The sequence below is a fragment of the Cyprinodon variegatus genome, unplaced genomic scaffold, assembly GCF_000732505.1.
Source record: "Cyprinodon variegatus isolate N-32 unplaced genomic scaffold, C_variegatus-1.0 Scaffold107, whole genome shotgun sequence".
Lineage (NCBI taxonomy): Eukaryota > Metazoa > Chordata > Actinopteri > Cyprinodontiformes > Cyprinodontidae > Cyprinodon > Cyprinodon variegatus.
In genome coordinates, this window is record NW_015150560.1 from 1,567,312 (window position 1) to 1,583,652 (window position 16,341).

Sequence of the window (16,341 nt, forward strand, 5' to 3'; positions counted from 1 at the left end):
GGAAAAACTGGACTTCTGATGTTGGCACTGAATTCTGACCCCTGATGGTGACTGGCGACAGCTCTTGTTTGGACCTTTATCTGGTTTTATTTATTATAGCAAGTAAGGGATCTAAACTGACAAAATCAGACAGTCTTGATAACAGATTAAAGGAAATTTTACTCTATATCACAAATTTTTTAGTCTGCACAAAGACCAGTGTCTTACTGGAATTAAAGCCCCTGGATATAGCAAATCACTAAGGCCTGTATTAGGAAATGAAGAATTTGCAATGCTTAAAAGGAACTCTGGGTTGCTTCCCTGCCAGCAAAAGCTCAGGTTTAACAGTTCAGAACACATTTGTAAAAAAAAATTTCCTCTACCATCTTCCTGTTCTCGTCTCCTGTCTGCCTCTTTTAGCTGGGGTGCTAAAGCAAATTGTTTGGAAACCCATGCGGCTAAGAACCTGGATTTAAAGGTCACCTGCTGGATAAACCTCTCAAGACTAATGCTGTTGATGGAAGGTTTTTAAGTACAATGACTCACCATAATAAATTCATTATATCTCCCCTGGGCTTGTATTTTGCTTAACTCAGGGGTCTTCAATGTTTTCCATGCCAAGGACCCCCCAACTGATGTCAAGATTGAGCGGGGACCCCCTATTTTTATATTCTGTATGAAATTGTGTCACTCTCTTACAGATGGAGTCATTAATTACAGTAATTTCACCGTGGGAATATTAAATTAAAGGTTATGTGAACGAAACGGTGTCCAGCTTGAAAGAGCTCCTGTGTGCTGCTAAATGTGTGCATTGATGACTTAAAGACATCTTCTGCCTCAATTTATCTGTTTACTACAGTGTGTTGAGTTCATGTTAACGTGTATTCAAAGAAATTTCAATTAGTGGAAAAAAAATTGCAGGGAGGGAATATAAAAAGAAAAGTCTAATCAACCCAAACTTTCGCAACCCCCAATGCAGTACCTCCGCAGACCCCCCAGGGGTCACGGACCACCTGTTGAAGACCTCCAGCTTAACTCTTAATAAAACCAATTGCTTATTTTCTGTTTTCCTCACATATCCTGCTTATAGAGTTTTTGCAATAAGAGGTTTTTCTTATTGGACTTTACTAAGTTCTATGGCTGAGCTGTTTTGTTCTTCATGTTTGCTCAGAGTTCTTGTTGGTGTCTTCGAAGGGAAGATGTAAGTATGGTCCTGTTGAGGAACCAATAAGGATTGGAAATCAGTCCTACATTTATCTTTACCTATAGGGGTTAAATTCAGTTTATCCCTAATGCTACAAGATTGCACAAAAACAGATTTTTTTTTTAAACATAATTGACCGTTAGATATTATTAAACTTTCAATGCTGGTAATTCAGTTAAGTTCCATAAAATTGAATACCATAAATATTTTAACAATGCAGATGTTCATGATGATGCTTTATGGTTTAGAAGGGTTAACATCCACTCTTAGGTTGGACAAAATGGAAAAACCTAGAGGAAATCATAGGCCTATTCATTTATTGCCTAAACTTAGCATTTTTTGTAGGTTTGCGTAAGAGTAGCTAATCTTGATATATCAGTTTGTTTTTTCAGTCCCACAAAAGTATTTTCCTTGATGTTGCCTCAGGATTTACCTTAGAAAATGAGAATATGGTCAAAAGCGATTCTAAATGATTTTCACCTTTTCATAGTTTATCACTTAGACTTCTATAAAAAATATGAACAAGGATTACATATTAAATTATTCAATGTATCCCCACGACAAAATTCTTGCTTGAGTTAATATACAATCACTGAAAAATTTTTTAACTACTTTTGGCATTTACTTAATCATGTTAAGTTTCTTTAACACAATTGTTTTATGTCCTACCCTGCTAACATTAATAATAGTGTTAAAGTAACTAAATATGATTAAGTAAATGCCAAAAACAATAGCATTATTTTATTCAGACATCCATTAATTTGACTTCATTTTGAGGGACCTATCCAAACCTCCAGTATTTCTTGCAGTCAGTCATTGATATATCTCTTTACAGAATTGGACATTCTTGCTCAATTCGATTTCACTTGCACTTATTCTGGACCAACGTTTTTTCAAAAGTTGGTCAACAGTAAACATGAATTTATTTTATTAAGATTTAATGTCATAAAAGTTTAAGGATAAATGGCTTTGTTAATTTTATGAATAAAGCTTAGCTATTTCTGATCAATACAGAACCAGCTGACTGTATTATAAAAAGTTCACAAATTACAAAGTGTCACATGCATATTGCATTCTAGAATTTAAAAGCATCAAAAAGTACAACATTTTCCAATTTTCAGATGACAAAGAAGGCTTCTTTTGCACAGTTTAGCCTTAATGACTGCTCTGAGTGCATTGTTCTATCAGCAAATGGCAAGTTTTAGAGTCTGTATAGTCCGGCTATTGATTATTCGATACAGTATCTAAATAAGTTGTTTCTTGTCTAGATAATGAGGTGACTAGAATTTTTTTCCCGATTAACTGTTTTTGCCCTTAGGGAGAGTTTTTTGCAAGGCTTGAAATTTGTGAACACAGACATCCTCTCCATCCAAACTAATCCAATCTAAACATCATTTATTTTGAAAAGAGGCATGAAAGAAATATCAATTTCAAGTTCAGTAAAACTTGTACAGACATATCTCAATGGCATGCAGGTCTAGTTGCAGCATATCGTTGTTAAAAAAAAAGTCCTCAGTTCTGCCTTTCACTTCAATGTGCAGCTTTGTGGTGATACACGTCATAAATCTCAAAGTTTGATGGTATGATGTGAAAATGTTTGGACAGAGGATTGTCTTTTAGTGGTGCTTCTTTAACTGTAGCAGGTGCTTTTTGTTCTCAATTGATCCCAATGAATGTGTTCTAAGAAAAAACAGAACTGAATGGAAAAACAAATTATACATTTGGTGCACTGAATGGTTCCAACAGAAACCAATCACCTCTAGTATATAAAGAACCTGATTCCAATTTTCTCATTATCTTTCAGCATGGCTTTCTTCCATCAGAGAGTTAACAAGCTACAATAATTTCTCAGTGGACTAATTTTGGAGATGCCTTAGCCAACCCCCAAGGGTATGCCTTCCCAGAATATGAGAGTACATGCTGTAATTTAAGATAGATCTCTGCTGCAGGCAAAGCATCTTACAACATCTCATCTGGTAAAGAACAGTGAGAGAGAGAGAGATGGCGGAGGCGCAAGTTCAAGCTGTCAAGGCACCAAATGAAGTGGAAGTTATGTGTCACACTTTCACATCTTCTTAACATTAAAAATCGCATAACTCGTGTAAGATTCTGAGTGGGTCTCATATTTGCATATTAAAGCCTAAATGGCTAACAGCATGAAATAGTTCCAGAGGCGCTTCTTGACACTGAAAGTGTCTCTTCATTAACAATTTGAACTTCAGTGCTTTATGTTTTGTTATCCTCTCCAAAATTAGTACAAAGGAGTATTGATATTTGTATGCATTATCTCAAAAAAATCTAAAAATAATTTGGATAATTAGTTATGATCAAAGTAGGTTTCAAATGGCCTCTGTATGGCTAAAGGCTATTTAAAACCTGCTCGGTCTCTAAGCCCAATTCCTGTTTAATTACTACATATAAAGTCCTTCAGTGGTCACATGTTGTTTACTGGCAAAAATATGTTTATACTTAATGGGAAAAGGTTCGCTCTAACACTTGCAGACAAGTCTTTTAAAGTGATGTTTAAAAGGGAACATATTAAATGACTGTTGCATAAAAACAATGACCCAGAGCAATCGTCCTAACCTCCATTTCCCCGTGTTTGTGGTGAGAACAAGTCTGTCGTTTGTAGGAGCTTGACATGTCCCTGTCGCCAGGCAACGCAGTACAGAGAAGCCTCCAAATTAGTTAAGCATGAATGGACTGATGAGCAAGTCCAAAAAACAAGGCTTTTGGTTTGGCAGTGTATTTTACATTCTGGAGATGGGATGGTGCAATACAGGAAAAAGACAAAATTATATAAATATAGCTCCTCTCAAGTTCATGCAGGAATCATAAGAAGAATTGATTGTATCTAACTGTGCAAGTCAAAGAAAAAGATAATATTGTTAGAGAACTTCTGGTTAGATTGAATTTCATAGACCTAGATTCTGTGTATGTATCAACTCGTGTTGAGAGTAGCAAGATGTATAAACATGTATTATTCTAAATGATTTTAAAAAAACCAACTGAAATCCCTAAGTGTGGATTATGAATATCGGAAATGATAAAAAGAAAAAATCCTGGACACTGTTAACTTTGAGATGGAAACATGGAGAAACAACACTGTGGAAACCAGACATTCATTTGGGAAAATGAACAGACAATAGGACTTCAAAGCTGAATCACAATATAACCGATCCCATTTATTATGACGGTTTTACAAAAATATTCTGAAGTATGGAAAAACATAACAGCATACTAGCATACCTCTTAAACCCATTTCTAAATCCCAGTTTTTTTGTAAAGCTTGAGCACTCAAAACTGATTCAACTGATTGTTTTTTTTTTTTACTGTAAGGAGTTAAACATCAATGATTTAATAAGGGTATATTTATGCTGTTGGAGAGAAAAGGCATATTTCTTATTTTGGTAAAAATTGAACCCAAACCAATCAGGATATAATGGTTTCCTTATCATCAGCAAACGAATAAGTACAAGCCTAATACGTTCTTTACATAATTTCTGTGTAATGTAAACAATTGACAGGATAGTTTTTGGTAAAGCATTTATTATCCATGTTTGTGTGTGTACTTGGATTCAGATTTATTTTTCGAAAATGTTAAAGATTCAAATCAGTTTTTTAACCTCCTGGGTTTTTTTTGCTTCGTATCTTAAAATTGTCTCTATAAAAACTGCAAGTAATTTACAGTGGTCTTTGACCAGTTTCTATTTGAGATTTATCATCTGCTGTGTTTTTAATTCCAACAGTTTTAAGTATCTATTCTGAACCTGTTAAATAACTTTGTTAATAGCCAGGGCGATTAATTGAAAAAAAAAAATCAAATAATCGAATTTTCTGTTTAATAAAGAAATCCAGATTTTTTTTTCCCACCAATGCACTCCTAGGGCTTCCATAGTGCAGAGTGGCATCAGTTCATCATTTTCTGTTTCAGATGTCTGCTCATAAATGCTAAACTAGTTCAGTGCAACTAGCTGCAAACATACAGTGTGTTTTATTTCCATTGTTTGCTGTGAAACATGATTGCTTTACAAGCATGTTTACACATTCATTGCCTTTTAAATTAAGGTCAGCTCTCAGAGGAAATTATTGAAGTAAAAAGGAATTTCTGAAAGTAATGTGTGTCTTTTGTCATTTTTTATGATAAAACTTAAGGGGGAAATAATTGATCAATAAGATTTGGAAGGAAAACATTTGAGATTGAATTTTCAAGCCACATCGCCCAGTCCTATTATGTTTGTTTCAAACAAAGAAACATCAGATTTATTTTTAACATTCCATCCTCAGGATGCTACAGAGCATCCTGTGCCCAAACTAAAAAATACTGCTCCTCTGTTGTGGATAGCCTCGCTGAACCTTTGATATTCCTAATAAACTACATTTTTGCCTAAGTTACTCTACAAAGTTTTTAGCATGGCTTGTCTTTGTAGACAATACTAGAAGGCCAAGCTTGGATCATCACTTACTGGTCAGCTATCCCAAACAGCCTGGGAATATCATTTTTACTTTATATCTCCTGAAGTACTTACCATATCACAGGAGTTCTAAATGTCCAGCTGCAGTTCACTGTTATCCTTTTTAATCATCATTGTTTCAGTGGGCTGCTGTTAGGTATGGGAGGGGGGAGTACCTGTGTGTCCTCAGCACTGCTGCACACTTTGGAGGATGGAAACATTCAGTTTATTGATTTTGATGCAAATGAGTGTCCTAAAAACCCTGGTTAGGAGTAAGATAACATAACATCTAGTGTGAAAGAGACTTTCTTTTAAAACAGGATTTCAGTACTTTAAAAAAATCAGTTCAGCTATTTGGAGGAGCTCATGATTATTATATGCATCTCATTTTGGCAAACACAATTATTAGCTCAGTTAGCAATGCAAGAACAGTAGTATTCTTCTAAAGGTAACTCTTTTCTTTTACTCTATTATAGGGCTGGGTGATATCTACAAGCTGTGGAACCTGCTTGGAAAACAAGCACGCAGGCTGTGCTAATGCACCATCTTTATATACAATAACACACAAAATTTTGCAGCTGTTGGCATTAGACAATAAGCTAGGTCATCAGTTGTCTTTTACTCCTGGAAAAAAAAGTGACAGACTGATGTTACTCTAAACAGTGGAGCTATTTTAGCTGCTTAAAGACACAAAAGGGTAAAGCCAAGAAAACTTGTACTTCATAAAGCATATCTTCTTCTGTCCCTTTCCCCGTAGCCTGAATGAAATGTGGACATATTTGACCTGCTATAGGAAATCTCTTTATTTATTCTCTCTACAGCCTCTGACCTGTTCTATACAATCTTCCTGATGCTGAAAGTCCCAACACCTTATTAAAAATGTTGCTGTTCTGCCTGATCTAGAAGCACAAACGTATAATACCTTAATTGAGCAGCCAATGATCAGGGCTTAACAAGCTGATAGTGACCTGTTTGCAGTCCTTGGGCGATGACTTAGTGCTTCATTTCCAGTGCTGTCACCATACTAAAATAAAAAAAAAAAGGATCTGGATACCCAGGAAAATATTTCATACACTATATCCTTTTTTGATACCATGAGGATAAAAAAATGACCAATTATCAAAAGAAATCGTCTACATGGATAATGCTTTCTCTATAGAATCACAGAAGCCAGTTGAATAGGTGTGATAATAAATACAACATAAATGAATCAAATGTAACACAATTTCACAATATCTGAAGTTTGTCTGAAAGACTATCCTTTTGAAGCGTAAATAATTCATAAATCTAAAATTAACAATAGCAAAAATATCCAAACGACATTCATCTTTAGTATTGATACCATACCAAATTAGTATTGTTGTCCATATACACCATTTGACTATTGATACTTTGCAGAATATCTGTATTACTGACAATTACTATTTAGAAAAACTTTACATTTATAAATGAGGATAACGATATAAAACAAGCTATTACTTAAGCCAAGTAGGTTTACTAGACAATGTTCAAATGTGGGCCTTATATTTGTTGTAGAACGATGGTATTTGTATTTTCCGACATTTTCTTGGGGCTGCCTAAACTGTTAGCAGTGCTGACACCTGTGAACAATGCTGGTGTGATATCAAAAAGACACAAGCGAGGAGGAGGTGTAGACAAGAAATATGTTTAAAACAACAAGGCAGGTAGGACTTGTGCTGAATAACCACTGTGTGCATTTGATGCTATAAACTCTTAGGAACTAGGAAGGATCTCCAAGATGCATTTTGATAAAGTAAAAAAAATAAAAAAAAATAAAAATAAGTTTACAGTGATTTAGGCAGCTCCAACGCCTAAAATAATAGGAACTAAATAACCCTTCCACTGAAATATATTGTATGCTAGAAGATTTATTTTTGATTTTTCAAAATAGTACCAGTTGGAATTTCCATTAGTGTAATGCTACGACTTTGGAATAATTGGCAAGTACAAACAGCCATTTCCAAAAAATTTTATATATAAAAAATGTGATAGTTTAACCCAAGTCAGTCTGGTAAAAAAAAAAAAAAAAAAGAAAAAAAGCGTTTTTATTTGTTATTAATGCTTGTTTTTGTTTTTTTTGCAAACAAAAGAACGTTCTCTTAAATCTGACAAGACTATTATATTTTATAGCAGAACAGGTGCAGAAACTCATAAATGCAAATTTATATACTTTTCAGTAATTCTATATTAATTAGTTTATAAAAGGAATCACTCCATTTAATTAGCTCATTTGTTGAAAGTGTAATCGCTGTCCATGGTGCTGAATCCACCTCACAAGTCATCAACCAGTCATAACAACACGGTGGAGATAAGCGTATTTTAACACCTTTCATCTCCTTGTACGTTCTTTGTGTTAAAGAAAAATATTTTTGTTTCAGAGTAAATGTGGATTATAGTATTTACTTTTTCCTAAATTCTCTCTCAACTCACTTTTAGAACAATGTTTGGTTCTCCAAACAGTTTAAATCTTTATTAACTATTAGAAATGAGTGTTTAGTTTTCTTTATATCTAATGCTCTTAACATTCCCCTAATGAAAAAGGTGACGACGGATTGGTTTAAGGTTAAATGCGGTGCTATTATAGACTTTTACAAAACATCTCCTTTGCCAGAGTTTATTCCAGAAGTCAGAAATATTTATAAGTCGATTAACAGTAGTAGCATGAACATCCTTTTCTGTTGTTTAGCGTAAGAAACACAGTCTGGGTCTAATGAGACGAAACTGTAAACAATGGAAAAACTACATTTACTCAAGTGAAATTATTTACCTTCGTAAAGCAAATTGGTTGAGAAAAGAAACAATTTCCCCTCTTCTATATTCCGTCTTCTCTTTGTGTTGACTGGTCCGCTTTATCTCGGCTTAGAACGGCTGTGCAAGCTCGCGCTCTGCTTCCCTTTTTACTGTCCAAGGCATAACTGAGCGCGCGATGCGCGGCACGTGGCAACAGGCTGCGCTCTTCCTCTCCCCACAGGTGCGCGTGAGAGCGCGGAGGGGTGCTGTGTGTGGATGATGCTGCTGGATAGGATGGTCCAGAGTTCAAAAACAATACCGTCGGTAAGAAGTGAAGGAAGGAAGGAAGGAAGGAAGGAAGGAAGGAAGGAAGGAAGGAAGGAAGGAAGACCATAGCTTCGGAAAGAAGGACACAAGGATCTAAGGACTTAAGAAGGGAAGGAAGGAAGGAAGGAAGGAAGGAAGGAAGGAAGGAAGGAAGGAAGGAAGGAAGGANAAGGAAGGAAGGAAGGAAGGAAGGAAGGAAGGAAGGAAGGATCTAAAACCATAGCTTCATCATAACATTTGGTCATATGTTCTGAGAAACTATAGTCTAACTCTTGCTGAAAAGCGGCATTTCATCGTGTCTCAGATGAATCAACACAACAGGTCATAAGCAGAGGGTGAGTATGGAATCTGTCATCAGCTTCCTCTGACTTGGCATTTTACACCACCACTCACTGACCTGATTGGAATGCAATCAGGCCTAAATTCTTCTTCCAGTTAAGCATCTCATCTGCTTGGAGTGTTATTTCCTCCATCACTTTCAAGTGGGCTATTTTTACCTTCACTTAAAAAAAAGAACTGAAATAAATTCACACTCCTTTAAGTGAAACACGAGCTGTAAGCATAGATATGTCATGCAAATCTGAATCTTTTTTTTTTTTTCCATTTCAGCATCTATGATGGATTTGAATACAAAATAACAATAAAAGCAGAATACAATGTGTATAGTGTTTAGGATAATTTCTCTCACCCTTTCCCTAAATATTGTACACAGAAGATACCAAAAATAAAATAAAACATTAACCTTTAAAAAAATAATTACTCTTTAAGAAAATAATCCTTTCAATCAGTTTATGGCAAAAATGTATGCCTGACAAGTAAGAAGATGAAAAATCTGAAGCGAAAACTTCCAGAACAAAGCATTTGTATTTGTCTAAACTGATATATATGTACAGTATGCTGCATGAAACAAGGTATGGCTTTAGGTGTGCTGTAGGTACAAAATAAAACTGCTAATGCATGCGAATATATCCTAATTTGGTTGTGCTATACTTCCTGTCTCAGTAATTGCTTGCATTGACATGAATGTGTATTGGACTGTAACATTACTGCATCTGTTTCACTTAAGGCTATATAGCATATTAAAGCATAACGTAATTGTTTATGACCAGAATGTCTTTTCGTATTATCTCTAAAAGGATTCATGTTTACTTAGGTTGTGTTTGTAGGCATTTTTTTAATCATTTGGGTAAAAAAAAAAAAAAAAAAAAAAGAAACATTTGTAAAATCTACTGGTTACAAAAAAAGCATTTTTTATTTATTTCATTTACTATATTTAATTGACTTGACATTGTGTGTCTTACAGATTAATGTTGGTGTAGTTGGTAGCAGCAAGAAGGTTCCGGGTTAGAATCCCATCCCAGAAGATGTATATGTGTATATTAATGACTCACTAATGTGTTATTACTTTTTGATCTTAGACACACAGTAGTTCTGAGGGGTGGGGGGTAATTTGTAATGTTTAAAAAAAAAAAAGAAAAAACTTATCTTGAGCCAAGAATGTAGCTAATGTTTGTTTTGTGTTTAATTAAAAACAGAAAGAAAAAAAACAACAAAAAAAAGAATCCTGGCCCAGGGTCTTTCTGCATGGAGTTTGCATGTTCTCCCTAAGCATGCATGCTTCCTCTTCCTCCCATAGTCCAGAAACATGACTGTTAGGTTAACTGGCTACTCTAAATTCTCCTTAGGTGTGAGTGTGTGCGTGAATGGTTGTTTGTACTGTGCATCTCTGTGTTGCCCTGCGATGGACTGGTGACATGTCCAGGGTATACCCCGCCTCTCTCGCAAGTAAAGAGAGGAAATGGATGAGTGTATCATTGCTCATTAAATTTTATTTTTTTTTTTAACACTAATTGAACTTGGGTTATTTAATATTGGAAAACAGAAAAAAGCTCAACAAAAGTTTGTCCTATGAAATAAGTGGCAAGGTTCTCGATAAGAAAGACATGGTTAAAATATGAAAAAAAAAGGTTTGCTGTTCTACTTTTGGGGAGTTATTGTGAATATAGAGCAAGTGAACAGAAAAAGATAATACTTCTATTTATATTTTATTTATATTTCTATTTGAAAAATCGAAAAAAAAAAAAATTAAATACATGCTTTATAAAGGCAGTGTGTTTTTATTCTTATTCTGTCAAACTTATGGACTTTCAGGTTTGCAAAGGGGACTATATTTTTAGAGCAAGTAGTAGGGGTTAAAAAACCCGTAAACATATTAACTTTCTAGGAACGTTTTATGTCAGGCTTAAATATAAAAAAAGAGGAAAAAAGCTTTGGCTGTAAGAATGATATCTTAGATTTAAATAGGAACTATTTGACATGGTTCAATAGTGGACTCTGGCGCAGACACAACGCGAGTCAGGAAGCTGTTTAGAATGTTTATTGAAAAGTTTTACAGAAAGAATAGTTCGGCCCGGCGTGGCGGTTCGGGCAACAGCAGCTAGTCTGGAACTGCACGGGGAGAGAGATCAGTTAGACGCTGGCAGGAGGATCTGAGTTATTAAGAGTTGATGCTGATTCCTTACAGTTCTTTGGAGAGCGGAGCAGCTGGAGGGGAGGTTGGATGAGCCCACTGAGATTGAGTTTGACTGAGATGGGGTCTTCGGCTTGAGAGCTCCAGAGGGTGGACAGGCAGGTGAGCAATCGAGGATGGATTCAGGAGGACTGAGTGGAGAACTGGCTTGGAGACTGCAAGGCTTCTAGGAGAGAGAAGGAGGACAAGGAGGTAAGCTTGAGTCTAAGCAATCGGTTCAGTCTTTAGGAGAGCTAGCAGGCAGGTTACCACTATGTGGAATTTTAACCCACTGGTGTCCATCCCAGGGAATCCACTCCTCTAAATACTGCTCCCTGATTGCGTCCAATTGGAACCAGCTGGAGGCTTGTCTGGGCTGGAGTCTCTGAGGAGGAAAAAGTAAGAAAAACCCTAAAACAGCTCAGCACACAATCCAGTGGGCCCAACACTATTATTGGTAAGAATGCATTCAGGCACATTTTGTCTGAAATAGGTAAAGGCCATGAGTGCACCTCAAAGAATAATGAGAGAAAGTAAAAGGACCTTAGCATATCCAAGGAATGTTTGTTTTACATGTATAGATTCATTCATCCCATTTTCTCAACTTCGTAATCCGTCAGGCACCCTATGGGCGAGAGGTGGGTTGTACCCTTAACAGGTTGGCAGGGCAACACAGAGACACACAAAGACATACAACCATGCACAAACACAAACACACACACACACATGCTCACACCAAAATACAATTTAGAGAAGCCAATTCATTTACAGTTAAAGTGATTTTTTTTGGAGTATGGGAAGAAGCCAGAGTACCCAGAAAGATACCCTGCCGGTAATTGAACCTGGAGCCCTTTGTCTCTAAGGCAACAATGATACATACTGCGCTACCATGCAGCCCATTTATATAAACATAAAAATATATATATATATATTTGTGTCACAACATTATACATCTTTTTATTAGCATTCAATCTAATACTAACCATTATCGAGATATAATTATCTGGCCTCATCTGAAAAGATATTAGTGAAGTAGCCGAGTCTTTACATGTAGGCTCCAAAGCTATTTTTCCATTAACAAGATAAAGGAGTATCCAAAATGGAGCAGACATCAAGGTTAGAACAAATTAGTGAAGAGGTTTCAGTGATCAATAGAGGCATTAGTAAGACCCTGAGTTCTGACTCTGAGAAATTGATGGAAAGAAATCCTCAGAATATTTTTGATGTTCTAATAAAATACTTTCTCACAACTAATCCTGATAACTCAACTCAGATAAAAAGGAAGACTTTGGGGTAAAACTTTTTAACATGTATGATAAGGTTTTCCAGCCTCTAAAGCTACTTCGAAAACACCATCTTCATATTGAAATATGAACGTGGCAAGCACTATTCCTCCGTCTCTTTTTGCAGCAGTGAGTGACTAGGTGGCAAGGGTTGGCTTAAAGAATAGAGTTAAATAATAAGCAGCCCTGAGAGAAATCCCAGAACAACAATGCAATGTTTAGTCCAAGGTATAACAGCCCCTCAGGTCAGCTGAACAGTAGCTCCTGCAGGGAGCAAGGTCAGGGAGGATGCTTTTTTTGTGGCTTTTCTGTTGTTGCTCCTCATTTGTGGAATTACCTTCTCTGCATTAGAATTACACTATCGCTGCCTTCTTTAAAATTGGGCTTAAAACTCATTTTTATTATTTGTTTTTTAACCTGATACCTGGCTGTGCAGTATTGACTGACACCGATACCATCTGTTTGAAATTGATGTTTGTGTGTATATATGAAGAACTGCATACTACTTGGATGTAAAATAATTGCCATCATGGTTTTGTTAAGCTGCTGCCTACCTTTGTGAAGCAGGAAAAAGACTAATACAAGGTGAATCCAGTAGAACTTTTTATAGCCTACCTGGACTGGGTGACAATAGTTGAATAAACTTTTGGCTCTCAAAATGGTATCGGTGCACTATTTGTCGGTACTCGCCGATACCGATGCCACCATTTTAGTGCTGGATCGGGGCCTCGCCTGATACTGGTATCAGTATTAGTGCAACACTAGTTTTTAACACTAGCGGGATTTAATTTGGCCTTGTTTGTTTTAACTGGTTTTATTATACATTCTAATAGTTGGCATGCCTTTATAATCTTGGTTGACTTGTGTTAGATTAGAGATTAGATAAGATGAGCTTTATTGATCTCACAGCGGAGAAATTCACTCGTCACATATTGGCATAGAAGTTACAGAAGGTGCTGTCTATAGTGTTACAGCTATGTTCAGCCCTTTGTTTAAGCTTTAGCTGTTTTTAATTACTTTATACAAATAAAGTTGGCATGTTGTGTTATGATGCCCTTGCAGTCGACACCATAATCCAAGAGGGAACCTTTGAGAAATCCCGAGACTGGACTGTACAGAAAAGAGGAATTTCATTAAAAAACAATATGCAAAGATTTAGATTTATAGATGAAATAAAAGAAAGGTATACACAATGCCCTTTTCCCTTAAGATTCTTATTTTTTTTTAATTGCCGAGAACCATGGATGTTTTTGAACTTCATTTCACAGGTATGAACTTTTTTGTTGTTTATACAAAAAAAAAAAAGAAAAGAAAAACACAGCCGGAGCATAAGTATGGACCTCATTTTGCCTTTTTGTTTATTTGCATTATCATACATTAGGTACAAATGACACAATTGGTTACAAGGTTAAGTAGCTCAGACTCATTTTTAAAGGTCAGGCAAACAGAAAAACATACACCATTTGCAAAATACAATATGTTCATTCTTCTACAGTCTTTACCTGCTGTAAATTATTTATTTACAAAGACAGGGATGGAGTGATAAAAAAGAACAGAGGAGAAATGGGTGAAACGTTGCAGTTTGGGTTCAGATATAAGGCATTCTTGTTCATCACCGATTCTGTGAAGTGCAGCCCTTAGAGGACAGCAGAAAAACAGTATGAAACACTCAGCGAAAAGGGTTACAAAAAATAAGAAAACCCTCTTTAAAATCATGTATAATTATCACTAAATATATTAAATGATTTCTGATCATTTAAAATCCCCTAAATAGGTTTTATAATGTTAAAATCACCACCGAAATGATGGAAAATGGGTATAAAAACAGAAAGAAGAGGGATGATTATTGACACCAATAAGCAGAGTAAGTTGCACAAGGGAAATCAGTTGTTCTCATGATGTGGAAAAACGAGACAGAAACTAATAAGTGATGGATTGACTTTACTTGTTGAGAGAGAGTGGATCATTTTGATGAGGCACACAGGTTGATACAGACATTTACACAGGAAAAAAATAACCTCTTATACCTTTTTACTCCTCCTTAAAAATGCCATGATTACTGACTGGTACTGGCTGATATTATTCATTCAGTGGTAGGCACAGGGAGGTAAAGGTAATGCAAGCAGACATCTGAGGGTAAATCCAGTTTTTTTTCCTCAAAATCTACAGGTTAATAGTTGATAGGAAATAAAAGCTTTAAAATGTTTAAAAAAAAGATTCACATTTATCGGAAGAAGTGATAAGAGAAGCACTCATTGTGCAAATAAAAAGAGTAAATTAATGTGAACTTTTTTGAAAGAAGAAAAATAGAACCTAATAATGCAAAACTTGAATAACAGACAAATAAATTCTAAATATAATGCATCTTTACAAGCTAGGGAAGGCACAGAGGGGAAACAGGATCAGGTATCAATATGTGCTCATTGTCTGCGACCTAAACCGATGACACAAGTCAACACGACATTTTATTAAAGGGATGAAACTAGACTATCAAGCCAGGGCACACAGTCACATACGGCGGGTGTGAGCTCGACTGGGACAGTATATACAATAAATATTTGATCTTATTTCACTGTAACCCACTGTGGAGGCTTAAACTAAACATTTCACACATGTTTTATCGTCATGCTGCTTTCACAACCTTCTGCTTAGATGTAGAAGAAGAACCAACCTTCAAACTGAATGGCACTGTTTTCTGACTGACGCGTCATGCATTACTGTACCATTGGCAACATGCTACTCTATGTTTTGTCCCAGAATGCTATAAATGTGACTCCATCTATAGGTACCAGCTGCTGCTATTAGGTTCTGGTATTCTTGAATTCTGGCACATGCAAAAAAAGGTTGTAGAACAAGGTAGAAACATGTTGAAGTGTTTTTATCAGTACCACTCTATAAGCTGTTGATGTCATCTACTTAGATCTAAAAGATAAAGGACACAACACTTTTCAAACTGATCAGCTTCTTAGCATACCGGTAAGTATTATTTATTATTTTTGGCAACTTTCAACTAACTTTCCAATTAAATTTAGTAACCAAACAACTCTCTCGCTACATAAATTATCTAACTGGTTGGAGATCTGTTATCTAGATTTTTTTTAACATCAATAATATGCTCTAAATTTTCTGCTTCACACCTGCTTAGTGCAACATTGATCACATCTACTAATGTGATGACTTTGTGACTTTAAATGTGACATACAAATTAGTGATGTTTAAATTAATTAAACATACTGACAGAAAAAACAAAACATAAAACGAAGAAATGGGACCAGTTACAGACTATTGCATAAAAATCCAACCCTCTCCCTCTAATAAGAGTAAATACAGTATATATTGTCATAAATCAATCTTAATGTATTTACACACTTTATTTAAGAACATTTATCAAGGGTATCCATTTCAGTGAATCTTTTTGACCTGGCTCTTCAAGCCCGGTCCTCAGGATCTACTATCCTAAATGATTTACCTGTCTCTGCTCCAGCACGCCTTAATCAAATAACTGCATCACCCCCTTTAGCAGCTGCTAAACGGCTGCAGAAGCCTGATAATCACCTATTTGTTAAGTCAGGTGTCTAGAGGCAGGAAAAAAAAACAAAAATATGCAGGACAAGGAATTGTTAGAAATGGGGCTAAAGACCCCTGCCCCTGCTTTTGATAACTTGTATCCTTATTTGTTCTCGGTTAACTTTCAGGTCTATATGAGGAGACTTATGTATTTACTGATTATGTAGCAGTTTAATTGTCTCGGTAAAAGCCTGAAATGTTATTTATTTTGTCCTACTGTATTGTATTAAAGATGCACTCTATTTTCACAGACTAACATTCTGATCG

The 16,341-nt window shown here is 35.8% G+C and overlaps 1 protein-coding gene across 2 annotated transcripts in view; it reads right to left on the reverse strand.

Annotated features, from left to right (window-relative positions):
• cacng5 (calcium channel, voltage-dependent, gamma subunit 5) overlaps positions 1–8,563 on the reverse strand; it is a 28,150-nt gene extending 19,587 nt beyond the window's left edge. The window contains exons 1-2 of one of the 2 annotated variants that reach the window (XM_015374648.1): positions 8,426–8,563; positions 6,560–6,661 (exon numbers count right to left, since the gene is read on the reverse strand). The gene's annotated coding sequence lies outside the window, so the exon portion shown is untranslated. The remainder of the gene's footprint in view (positions 1–6,559; positions 6,662–8,425) is intronic. The other variant, XM_015374646.1, reaches the window with a different exon arrangement.
• Positions 8,564–16,341: the final 7,778 nt, after the last annotated feature.